This window comes from Cetorhinus maximus, chromosome 15 (assembly GCF_964194155.1).
Source record: "Cetorhinus maximus chromosome 15, sCetMax3.hap1.1, whole genome shotgun sequence".
In the NCBI taxonomy this organism is placed as follows: domain Eukaryota; kingdom Metazoa; phylum Chordata; class Chondrichthyes; order Lamniformes; family Cetorhinidae; genus Cetorhinus; species Cetorhinus maximus.
The window spans coordinates 100,570,721-100,584,277 of record NC_135893.1 but is presented as its reverse complement, the minus strand read 5'-3'; positions in this window follow the sequence as shown (position 1 = coordinate 100,584,277).

Sequence of the window (13,557 nt, the reverse complement as noted above, 5' to 3'; positions counted from 1 at the left end):
CTCGCCTTCACATTGAGGATACTCTCCATCGTGTTGTGTGGCACTACCACCATGATAAATGGGATAGATTTCAAACAGACCTAGCAACCCAAGATTGGGCATCCATGAGGTGCTGTGGGCCATTAGCAACAGCAGAATTGTACTTGAACACAATCTGTAACCTCTTGGCCAAGCATATCCCCCACTCTAAGCCATGGGAGCAACCCTGGTTCAATGAAGTATGCAGGAGGGCATGCCAGGAGCAGCACCAGGCATACCTAAAAATGAGGTGTCAACGCGGTGAAGCTATAATCCAGGACTACTTGCATGCCAAACAGCATAAGCAGCAAGTGATATAGAGAGCTAAGCGATCCCATAATCAATGGATCAGATCTAAGCTCTGCAGTCCTGCCACATCCAGTCGTGAACAGTGGTTGACAATTAAACGACTCACTGGATGGGGAGGGTCCACAAATATCCCCATCCTCAATGATGGGGGAGCCCAGCACATCAGTGCAAAATATAAGGCTGAAGTATTTGTTACAATCTTCAGCCAGAAGTGCCGAGTGGATGATCCATCTCGGCCTCCTCAGGAGGTCCCCAGCATCACAGATGCCAGTCTTCAGCCAATTCAATTCAATCCACGTGATATCAAGGAACAGCTGAAGACACTGGATAGTGCAAAGGCTATAGGCCTTCACAATATTCTGGCAATAATACTGAAGACTTGTGCTCCAGAACTTACCGTGCCCCGAGCCAAGATGTTCCAGTACAGCTACAACACTGGCATCTACCCGGCTATGTGGAAAATTGTCCAGGTATATCCTGTACACAAAAAGCAGGACAAATCCAACCCAGCCAATTACCACCTATCAGTCTTCTCTCGATCATCAGTAAAGTAATGGAAGGGGTCATCAACAGTGCTAGCAAACGGCCTTGACTAACAATACTCTGTTCATTGATGGCCAGTTTGGTTTCCGCCAGGACCACTCAGCTCCTAATGTCATTACAGCCTTGGTTCAAACATGGACAAAGGAACTGAATTCCCAAGGTGAGATGAAAGTGACTGCCCTTGACATCAAGGCCGCATTTGACTGAGTGTGGCATCAAGAAGCCCTGGAAAAACTGAAGTCAATGGGAATCGGGGGGTAAACTCTCGACTGGTTGGAGTCATACCGAGCACAAAGGAAGATGGTTATGGTTGTTGAAAGTCAGTCATCTGAGCTTCAGGACATCACTGCAGGAGCTCCTCAGGGTAGTGTCCTGGGCCCAACCATCTTCGACTGTCTCATCAATGGCTTTCCTTCCATCATAAGGTCAGAAGTGGGGATGTTCGCTAATGATTGCAGAGTGTTCAGCACCATTCACGACTCCTCAGATACTGAAGCAGTCCATATCCAAATGCAGCAAGACCTGGACAATATCCAGGCTTGGGCTGACAAATGGCAAATAACATTCGTGCCACACAAGTGCCAGGCAATGACCATCTCTAACAAGAAAGAATCTAACCATCGCCTCTTGATGTTCAATGGCATTACCCTCACTGAATCCCCCACTAACAACATCCTGGGGGTTACCATTGACCAGAAACTGAACTGGACTAGCTATATAAATACTGTGGCTACAAGAGCAGGTCAGAGGCTGGGAATCCTGCAGCGAGTAATTCACCTCCTGACTCTCCAAACCTGTCCACCATCTACAAGGCACAAGTCAGGAGAGTGATGGAATACTCCCCACTTGCCTGGATGAGTGTAGCTCCCACAACACTCAAGAAGCTTGACACCATCCAGGACAAAACAGTCCGCTTGATTGGCACCACATCCACAAACATTCACTTCCTCCACCGTTGACGTACAGTAGCAGCAGTGAGTACCATCTACAAGATGCAATGCAGGAATTCACCACGGCTCCTTCGACAGCACCTTCCAAACCCATGACCACAACCATCTAGAAGGACAAGGGCAGCAGATAGATGGGACCACCACCATCTGGAAGTTCCCCTCCAAGTCACTCACCACCCTGACTTAGTGAAGGAACTGCGATATATTTCCGTCACCGGGTCAAAATCCTGGAACTTCCTCCCTAACAGCACTGTGGGTGTACCATGGGCTGCAGTGGTTCCAGAAGGCAGCTCACCACCACCTTCTCAAAGACAACTAGAGATGGGCAATAAATGCTGGCCTAGCCAGGGAAGCCAACATCCCATGAATGAATTTTAAAAATCCACCATCAGATACTGAGTGACTGAGCACTTGAACAAGTAAGCTGATCAAAATGTGTCAGAATGAACTTATAAAGGGTTAGCCACATCTGACTTGACTGGTTCATTATTTTGAGGCAGTCGTTTGCATAGTGGATAAGGGACTGTCTGTGGATGTTGCCTATAGGAATGTCCAGATGGTATGAGATCCCCATTTGAGATTATTACCAAAAATGAAAGTGCACGGAATTGGAGGTAACCTTGTCTCATGGGTTGGTTTGTGGTTTGGAGTTATGAGGCAAGAAGTAGAGATTGGCCGGATGGAAAAAGTGATGATCACTGGGGATCTGTACTAAACCCTCACATTTTCACCAGCTGCTTAATGACTTTAATGAAGGAATATTGAGTTGTACATCCAGGTTTGGGGACAACACTAAATTAGGAGCGCAGTAAGCTATGTAGGCGAGGGCAGGAAGTTACAAAGGATCATAGACAGACTAAGTAAGTGAGAAAAACAATGGCAGATGGAGTTTGGTATTGGGCAGTATAAGGCCATCAACCTAGAATCCAAGACAGACAAAGTGGAATATTTTCTTAATGATAGGAGAGTAGGAGCTGTGGAGGAGCAAAAGGGATTTAGTTGGACATGTACACAGACCACTAACAGCCAGTGCATAGGTACAATGGAATGAATGGTCTTTATCTCAAATGGGTTGGAATTCAAAAGTGAGGAAGTTATACACAGTGTTGGACAGCACTCATCTGGAATACTGCATTCAATTTTGGGCAGCAAACCCCAGGAAAGATATATTGGCCTTGGAATGGATAGAGTGCAGATTCACCAGAATGGTAACCTGGCTAGGAAGTTAAATTTTGAGGACAGGTTGAATAAACTTAGTCTACATTTCCATGATTTCAGAAGGATGATGGATGATCTAATCAATGTGTTTAAAATGATAAAGGAACTCAATAGCGTAGGTACTGAGAAAACTATTTCCTTTGGTCAAAAGTTCCAAAAGAAGAGGACATCATCTTAAAATTAGAGATAAGCCATTTAAAGGTGAAATCAGGAAGCGCTTTTTCATACAAAGGGCGGTAGAAATTCGGAAATGTCTCCCACAAAAGGCTGTGGATGCTGGGGCAAGTGAAACTTTCAGGAGTGAGAATTATAAGATTTTTGTTAGGTATCAAAGAATGTGGAGCAAAGATAGGTCAAGGAAGTTGAGGCACAGATCAGCCACGATCTAAGTGAGTGGCAGAACATACTCAAACGTCCTGCTTCTGTTCCTATATTCATTCAGAGAAACTAGTTTTTGATCCTGGATTTAGTATAGTTAAGCCTTGCAGTGCAGTGGGATTGAAGAATATTTCTGACCTTACTGATATAGAAGTGCATGGCTGCTAATTCTCTCATGCACAACATTGAAAACGGTGTAAATGCAGACATAACAAACACATGTTGGAACAGGACTGGTGGAGAATGCATTAGGCTATAGGGAACATGGTTGTACAATTTATCAGCTCTATCTTTACTCCAAATAACCATCACGGCAAAGTATTTGCGAGGTATCTAGCCTTGTCAAAGCTTTATCTAATTTTTTGCTGTTATGCCACCTGATAATTTTTTAAAAATCTTAACGACTTGTAAAAATTAATTCTTACATTCCCACAGGGCCTTGGGATATAAATATATTGTTCTCTGGAACTGTTTGGCTAATCACATCAAGGCCAGCATGAATATTACAAATTCTAATGTCCTTATGCTAACTATTGAAAGTGAGTAACTAAGATAAACACAGTATGATAACAATGAAATTCAAGTGATAATTTTGAACTTACTGTTTAGAGAATAAAACTACTGGTGTTGATCAGGCATCATTATAGAAATCACCATTCAATGAAAAGGAAAATTGGGTGATTTCAGTAATGGGTGCCTGTTCTGCAACATCGGTTTTATGCTCCTGTTGGATACAATAATTATTAAATATTTTTGGGATATATTTTAACTTGGCTCACTTACCTTAAGTGTGGCTGTTATAGTCACAGTTGTGATCTGAGAATGACCTACCATCTCATTTACATTGTTGCCCTGGTCACTGGCATCTTCAAAGCGCCCACCACTGGGTGATTGGAGAGTCTGCCTATATCAGGGGACGGACCTTTTGAAGATGAAATTTAGGGCCCTAAAACCTACCATCATTACCGTCACTGAATCCCCCACCCTTAACATCCTGAGGGTCACCACTGATCAGAAACTTAACGAGACCAACCATAAATACAGTGGCTACAAGATCAGGTCAGAAGCTGGGAATTCTGTGGCAAGTTACTCACCTCCTTACTTCCCAAAGCTTTTCTTTGGGCTACAAGGCACAATCCAGGAGTGTGTTGGAATATTCCCCATTTGCCTGGAGTAGTGCAACTCCGACTCTGAGGAAGCTTGCCATCATCCAGGATACAGCAGCCCATTTGATTGGCACTTTATCCACCACCTTAAAAAATCGCTCCGTCTGCCACCGGCACAGTACGGCTGAAGTGCATATCATCTACAAGATGCTTGCAGCAACTTGCCAAATCTCCTTCCACAGCACCTTCCAAACCCACGACCTCTTGCAACTAAAGGAATAAGGCACTAAGTGCATGGGAATACTGTCGCCTGCAAGTCCCCCTCCAAGGCACACCGTTCTGACTTAGAAATATATCACTGTTACTTCATTGTTGTTAGATCAAAATTCTGGAACTCCCTACCTAACAACACTGAAGGAGGTGACCTACGCCACATTGTCCGCAGCATTTCAGGAAGGGTGCTTACTACCACCTTTTTAATGGTGATTAGGGATGAGCAATAAATGCTGGCCTTGCCAGCTCGTACGAACATATAAACGAGTTTGGAGCAGGAATAGGCCACTTGGCCCTTCAAGCCTACTCTCCCATTCAATAAGATGATCTGACTGTGACCTCCTGCCTACCCCCAATAACCTTTCACCCCCTTGTTTATCAAGAATCTACCTACCTCTGCCTTGAAAACAATCACAGACTCTGCTTCCAACGCCTTTTGAGGAAGGGAGTTCCAATGGCTCACTAACCACTGAGAGAAAAAAATTCTTCTCATCTGTCTTAAATGGGTGACCCCTTATTTTTAAAGAGTGACTGACCCCTGGTTCTAGATTCTCCCACAATAGGAAATATCCTCTCCACATCCACCCTGTCAAGACCCCTCAGGATCTTATATGTTTCAATCAAGTCGTCTCTTACTGTTCTAACCTCCAGTGGATACAAGCCTTGTCTGTCCAATCTTTCCTCATAAGATAACCCGCCCATTTCTGGTACTAGTAAACTTTCTCTGAACTGTTTCTAATGCATTTACATCATTCCTTAAATAAGGAGACCAGTACTGTACTCCAGATGTGTTCTCACCAGTGTCCTGTACAACTGAAGCATAACCTCCCTACTTTTATATTCAATTCCTCTCTCAATAAATAGTAACATTTTGTTAGCTTTCCTCATTACTTGCTGTACTTGCACAATAGCCTTTTGTGATTCATGCACTTGAACACCCAGATCCCTCTGAACCTCAGACTCTGCAATCTCTCACCATTTAAATAATATGTTTCTTTTTTATTCTTCCTGCCAAAATGGACAATTTCACATTTTCCCACATTATACTCCATTTGCCAGATCTTTGCCCACTCGCTTAACCTATCTATGTCCCCTTGTAGCCTCCTTATGTCCTCTTCGCAACTTACTTTCCTACCTAAAACAAAAACAAAAATACCTGGAAAAACTCAGCAGGTCTGGCAGCATCTGTGGAAGGGAGCAGTTAACGTTTCGAGTCCGCATGACTCTTCAACAGAACTAAGGAAAAATAGAAAAGGGGTGAAATATAAGCTGGTTTAAGGTGGGTGGGTGGGGGGGGGGGGGGGGGGGAGCGGTGGTTGGGACAAGAGAGCTGGATAGAGGGCCAGTGATAGGTGGAGATAACCAAAAGATGTCACAGACAAAAGGACAGAGGTGTTGAAGGTGGTGATATTATCTAAAGGAATGTACTAATTAAGGGTAGAAAGCAGGACAAGCAAGGTACAGATAGCCCTAGTGGGGGTGGGGTGGGGTGGGGTGAAGGAATCGAAAAAGGCTAAAAGGTAGAGATAAAACAATGGATGGAAATACATTTAAAAATAATGGAAATAGGTGGGAAAAGAAAAATCTATATAAATTATTGGAAAAAACAAAAAGGAGGGGGAAAAATCAGAAAGGGGGTGGGGATGGAGGAGAGAGTTCATGATCTAAAATTGTTGAACTCAATATTCAGTCCGGAAGGCTGTAAAGTGCCTAGTCGGAAGGTGAGGTGCTGTTCCTCCAGTTTGCGTTGAGCTTCACTGGAACATTGCAGCAAGCCAAGGACGGACATGTGGACATGAGAACAGGGTGGAGTGTTGAAATGGCAAGCGACAGGGAGGTCTGGGTAATGCACGCGGACAGAACAAAGCGGTCACCCAGTCTGCGTTTGGTCTCTCCAATGTAGAGGAAACCGCATTGGGAGCAATGAATGCAGTAGACTAAGTTGAGGGAAGTACAAGTGAAATGCTGCTTCACTTGAAATGAGGAAATTACTTTCCTACCTATCTTTGTATCATCAGCAAATTTATCCACCATACCTTCCATCCCTTCATCCAAGTCATTTATATAAATTGTAAAAAGTTGAGGCCCCAGCACTGGTCCCTCTGGCATGCCACTCATTACATCCCACCAACCGGAGAAAAAACCCGTTTATGGCTACCCTCTGTTTCCTGTTAACTAGCCAATCTTCTATCCATGCCAATATGTTGCCCCCTATAACATGAGCTTTTATTTTTTGCAATAACCTTTCATGTGGCACTTTATCAAATGCCTTCTGGAAATCAGACTTGTGAGAAAAGTTATTGCTCATGGAATAAAAGGGACAGTAACAACGCGGATACAAAATTGTTTCAAGAGGGCATTAGATGATTATTTGATTGGAAGCAATGTGCAGGGGTACTGGGAAAAGGCAGGGCAATGGCACTAGGTCATAATGCTCATTTGAAGAGCCAGTGCAGACACAATGGACCAAATGGCCTCCTTCTATGCCCTTAAAATTCTGTGATATCCACAGCACGTGATTCCTTCAAAGAATACCAATAAATTGGTTAAACATAATTTCCCTTTCACAAAATCATGTTGACTCTTCCTGATTGCCTTGAATTTTTCTAAGTGCCCTGCCATAACATCTTTAATAATAGCTTCTAAAATTTTCCCTATGACATATTAAGCTAACTGGCCTACAGTTCCTGCTTTCTGTCTCCCTCCCCTTTTGAATAAAGCTGTACCTTTCTGATTAGCTCCCATTATACTCCTTTATACTGTGTCCTACCATGTAGTTACAGTTAGGGGGCCTATACACCACTCCTACAAGTGACTTCTTGCCTTTATCATTTCTCATCTCAATCCAAACTGCTTCTACATTTTGGTTTCCTGAACTTAGGTCATCTCTTTCCAATGAGCTAATACCACCATTAATTAACAGAGCCTCTAGTTTTATCCCTTTATTATTTTTGCAGTGTCTAGCCTTGTCTGCTGACTTACTCTTCAAATTGTACTCTCTGTCCCTCCCTGTCATAGTCTGTTTATCATTTCCCATATTAATACTTTTCTCCCTTGTCTTGTCTCTACTCTTTGGTTTACCACATCTTCCCAAATTTGATCCCTTGCCCCCACTAATTAGTTCAAAACCCTCTCTACTTCCCCAGCTGTGTGGCTCACTAGAACACTGGTCCCAAATTGGTTCAGGTGTAGACCGTCACAACGGTACAGATCCCACTTTCCCCAGGGATGCTATGTCCCACGAATTGAACCCAATTCTCCCACACCAGTCTTTGAGCCATGAATTAATTTCTCTAATCTTATTTGTCCTATGCCAATTCGCACGTGGCTCAGGTAGTAACCCAGAGATGAGGTTTGAGGTTCTGCTTTCTAATTTAGTGCCTAGCTCCTCATATTCTCTATACAGAGCTTCTTTCCTAGTTCTACCTATGTCATTGGTACTTATGTGGACCACGAGCACTGGATTCTTCCCCTCCCACCCTAAGTTCCTCTCCAGCCCTGAACAGATGTCCTGAACCCTAGCATTGGGCAGGCAACACAGCCTTCTGGACTCTCAATCTCTGCTGCAGAGAATGGTGTCAATCACCCTCACTCTACTGTCCCCTACTACCGTTCCATTCCTTTTTGCTCCCCCCACGTGAATGGCTTCCTGTACCACTGTGCCATAGTCGGTCAGCTCACCCACCCTGTAGCCCCCACTCTCGCCCAAACAAGGTGGAGAGCCTCAAACCCATTGGACGGTTGCAAAGGCTGAGGCTTCTGCACTCCAGCCCTCTGGATCCCCTTACCTGCCTCATTCAAAGTCACTGTCCCTGACCATTGACCAAATCAGAAGACCCTATCCTATGTGATGTGACTGCCTCCTAGTACAAAGCATCAGGTAACTTTCCCCCTCCCTGATGTGTCGCAGTGTCTGCAGCTCAGCCTCCAGCTCAGTGACCCTAAGCCAAAGTTCCTTTAGACACAAACACTTACTGCAGACATGTTCGCCCTGGATCACAATGTTATCCAGGAGCTCCCAAATGCTGCAGCCTTCACACAGCACCTGTCCTGCCATCCTTAATGTGTTTTAATTAATTAATTATATTATTCACTTATTTATTTTCCTTTTATCTATTTTATCAACCTTACCACCAATTTGTATCCTTTTTAAACCTTAGGAATAGAATATACCTTAACCACTTACTCTAACTTTGAAAACTATTGCAATCAGAATAAATAGGATAACTTACCAGTTACTCACCAATCATATTCTTCCCCTGTACTGAAGTAAGAGGCAGCTACTTGAGGCTGAAAAAAGGTAGAAAAAAGAGCACCTCCCTCACCTAACTCCCTCTCTCACCAAACTCTCACTTTGCACTTGGTGCACTGATATCCCATGAATGAATAAAAAAGAGAATGTACAATCGTAATTGTCATTTTGACTAGAGGGAGGAATGCTCTGTGCACGTTGCCCAGTTTTACTTTGCCCCTCAGCCAAAGGAGACCAAAGCGGTAAGTTTTTAAATTATTCTGTGGGGTCAGGAGGAGGAAGATTGCTGGACTTACACAGTATGGCATGCACAGCCCAATGGCAACATCATGACAAAGCTCAGCCTTCACTGCTACTTGTTAATATCTATCCCATTTTGCCAATTCCTGCACATGTACTCATTGCAAAGTACATAATTTGAATATTATTTGTGCCATTGGAAGCATTCTTGGCTGTTCCAGGTATTGTTCACTTACCACAAAGTCCTGTCAGGAAATCATAAAGCCAGAGACCATTACTTAGTATTTAATTAAGGATAAGTACTTTGTTCAGTATCTGTGTCTGCCAAATATCGTGCTTTCTTATTACTGACTCCGCAGAAAGTAACATCAATTAATAGTATTGCAACACAGAATAATATCTAAGCAACTGTGAAACTGAATACAGTTTGATTATAGTGAACATTAAAGTTATACATTAGGTAAGAAGCAGTAATACAAAATAACTCAAGATTAGGATATAGATTTTAAAGGATGCAAGCTCTAGTTAATATTCTGTCCTTTAATCACATTTGTACTGAATCAGCAGGGTGTGAAACAACAAAAATTGACCTCTAACTTCAATTGTAACTGCTACTTAAAAAACATTTTGTACAGCTGTTTGAGAAATATGGTTTATATCTTGTCAAAACTATAATTGTTGGAAAGGAGCAATATTGGTACCATTGAAATATGAAGAAATTAAAGAAGATTTGATCCCAAAGATAATTGAAGATGAGGGGTCATTTGGCTCATTCATCCCTGGAAATCTATGGTTCCACCTTCACAGTGTTTAACTGTCTCCTGAGCGGTTTTAGCGTTTTTTGCATTCATTACTCAGCTAGATCATTAATCACTATTTGCATGAGAGAGTGTGTCCTAACTTCAGTTCTGAATTTGTTTATATCTAGATCTCTTTGTCTCACAATCATGGCTTAATTTGAAATAGTGCTCCAGATTATTCTTCTCTATTCCACTTGTCATCTTAAATACCTCTATACAGTTCCCACTCATTTGCAACCTCTCCAGAGCCAAGATAGTGTAATTTTTCCTCCTAAGACTCATGGCCCTTCCCTGTACTGCTTACACCTTGTGACTCAGGGGCCAGAATCGAGCACAATGCTGAAGGTGAGCCCTGTCCAAAGCACCGTACAGCTTCAGTATGATGGTTTTAGATCATGATGATTTAGTAAATTTCCTCAGCATTCTGCTTGCTTGCTTGATGGACGTTCCACAGTGTATGGAGATGATGACCTGTCCTTTCTGCTTTCCATGCAATGGAAAAGAAGCTGCTACTTTCAATAATTACCCTCTATCTATGGAAATGCATAAAGTTTCACACCCAACCTAATATAGGTCTGCCAATCTCAAAAGATTATTCGTTTAATTCCATAATCCCTTACTTGGCATATTTATGTCCGGCACTTCATCCAAGGCTTTTTCAAAGTCCAGGTATATGTTATTCACTGGGCTTCCACCATCCAACAGCTTTATACCTTTGTTAAAAAATTCAACTTCATGTGACAGGGTCTTTTTCAAGAAACCAATCTGTGATTTTCTAATAACCCTTTCTCTTTCAAGGCAAATTACCACAAATAACTTGGTAACTGCCAGAGAAATGACTCTGACCAGTTTAGCTTGGAATTAGACTCAGGTTTCAGAGATGAAATGGCAATGCCTCAATCCAGTGTGGTTTACATCCTCCCAGCCCCCACTAAGCTAAAGTCAAACCCTGGTCACAGGGATGAAAAGAGTAATGTGCCAATCTAATGAGCCATCTAGTCCTCCTTGCCCACTTTCCATCCTCATTCTCGGTCTTACACCTGGTCAGGATCCTGTTCTTGCCTCCTGCCAGGCTGTTGACTTTTGGGTTCAGTGTGCGGCCAATGTGATTATTTCAATTACTTGATTAAGACGCTCCCTGATGATTTACCTGTTAGGTCGGTCAGGTTAAATAACGCCCCCCTCCCCACAGAAGGTTGATGAGGGGGCGGGAACGAGAAACTTCTAGAAAGAGAAGGAGAGGCAGAAAGAGTTAAAAAAGCAGAGATACAGATACAATAATGAAAGAAAACACATGAGTCATAAAGAATGGAAGACTGAAAGAGTATAAAACAGGGATACACCGACACAATTAATTAGAAAGTAATCACAAGCATGGAGACAGTTACAGGAAGGAAGACAATTTTATATTTGTTTCATGAACATTGTCATATAAGATTAATATGATAGTGTAAAAATAAAAATAAATACATTTGAAGCATTATTTTCCTCAGAATTAGACTCTGGAAAGAGCAGCATTCCTAACAATCCCAAAGTGTACAGCTGAGAAAGTAATCAGCTTGTTACCATTTTTATCTGTGCTGATTATTTACTACACAGAGGAACTTCAGTGGTAAAGTATAATGCTGAATTTTACACTTTTAGCATTGCTTGCATACACTTCCTACATTAAGTAATTCTTCACCGTAATATTAGAGATCATATGCAGAAGTAGGATTTAGTTGACAAAACTGGTGATAATTTTCGACTAGAAGTATCTTGAGCACCATTTCATACCTCATACTTTTAATATATGGCGAGATGATGGTGCAGTGGTAATAATGTCACTGGACTAGTAATCCAGTGGCCCAGGCTAATGCTCTGGAGTTGAAATCCCACCACAACTGCTGGTGGAATTTAAATTCAATGAATAAAATTGAAAACTAGTCTCAGTAACAGTAATCATGAAATCATTGATTTGTTGTAAAAATCCATCTGGTTCATTCATGCCCTTGAGGGAAGGAAATCTGCCATCTTTACCTGGTCTGGCCTACATGTGATTCCAGATCCACAGCGATGTGGTTGACTCTTAACTGTCCTCTGAAATGGCCAAGGAAACCACTCAGTTCCAGGGCAGTTAGGGATGGGCAACAAATGCTGACCACTGCCATGAAAGAATAAATATAAAAATTGTTTGGTATGTTTAGCATACAGCACACATTTAAAACTAATATTACAAGAGTGCCTAAAGCATGCTTAAATTAAAGTGGCAGCAGAACAAAAACTGAGGGCTGAATTTTACATGGGGGCAGAGTCACCCTAACCACCACGTCCCTTCCCTCGCAGGAAAAGTTACACTATCTTGACTCTGGAGAGGTTGCAAATGAATGGGAACTTTATAGAGGTATTTAAGATAACAAGTGGAATAGACAAGATCACACTGCACGCGGCTGGTTTGCTCTGCAACCATTTAACAGCCGTTGGGCATTTAATTAACTTGAGGTGGGACTTCTGCCTCCATTGTAGAGGCAGTCCTGTCTCCAAGAGCTGCCGGCCAATCAGATGGCCAGCGGCTCTCTTGTCCTAGCAGCACTACCAGGAGGTAAGTCCAGGGTCTCACCAGAGCCAAGCTGACAGGCCCTGATGGGGGTGGGGCTGTGGTAGAGGGCCAGGATTGACAGGGTGGGAGTTATGGGGAAATGCTGGGGGTGGGGTGGAGGGAGAAATACCTTGGGGTTGCCTCCGATGAGCACAGGGTGCCTGAACAAGAGGCAACCCGCCACCCCTCAGCCTGGCCATTAGGAAAGATCCCAGCAGTGGCAGGAGGAGGCCTTTAAGAGGCCATTAACATTAACTGGCCACTTAAGGGCCTCAATTGGCCATCGGGTGAGCAGGCCACTGCGGGCAAAATATCCGTGGGGGGCAGACAAGCGACAGGCATGTGCAGCTGCCATGGCATCCAATTTTGCATCTCCCGCTCCAGCCACCGTGGTCCCAGAGTGGGCATAAAATTTAGCCCTAAATTAACGTGGAAACAACCTGTCTCTATTGAAGATATCAGGGGGATTGGATTACGTGTTCTACCAGTATTAGTTTGTTTGGCAGAGAAAGACAAGAAAGAACAGCAGAGGGCATTTCATTAGTGACCTTAAAGATGAGGTGTAAGTGGGCAGTAGTGAAAGAAAATTGGCCATTGAATGCAGTGGGCAGTTTTAACTTCGCCCACTTGGTTGGCAAACTAACTGGGCAGATCACCTCTCCATTATAGGACCAGATTTTAATTTCCAAGCAGTGAAGATGAAAATTACCCCTTGAGTTTCCATGGCATGGTGTCTGAAGAGGCTCACTTGGATAAAGCAACAAGTCATCATAGCTACTCAATAATCAGGAATTATTCTGGAACAGTGGTCTAAGTGGCCTGTCCTGCTTTCATGCAATGGTTACAAAGGGAAAGTTGACTATGACATCAGATTGGACACACTAGGGCACAT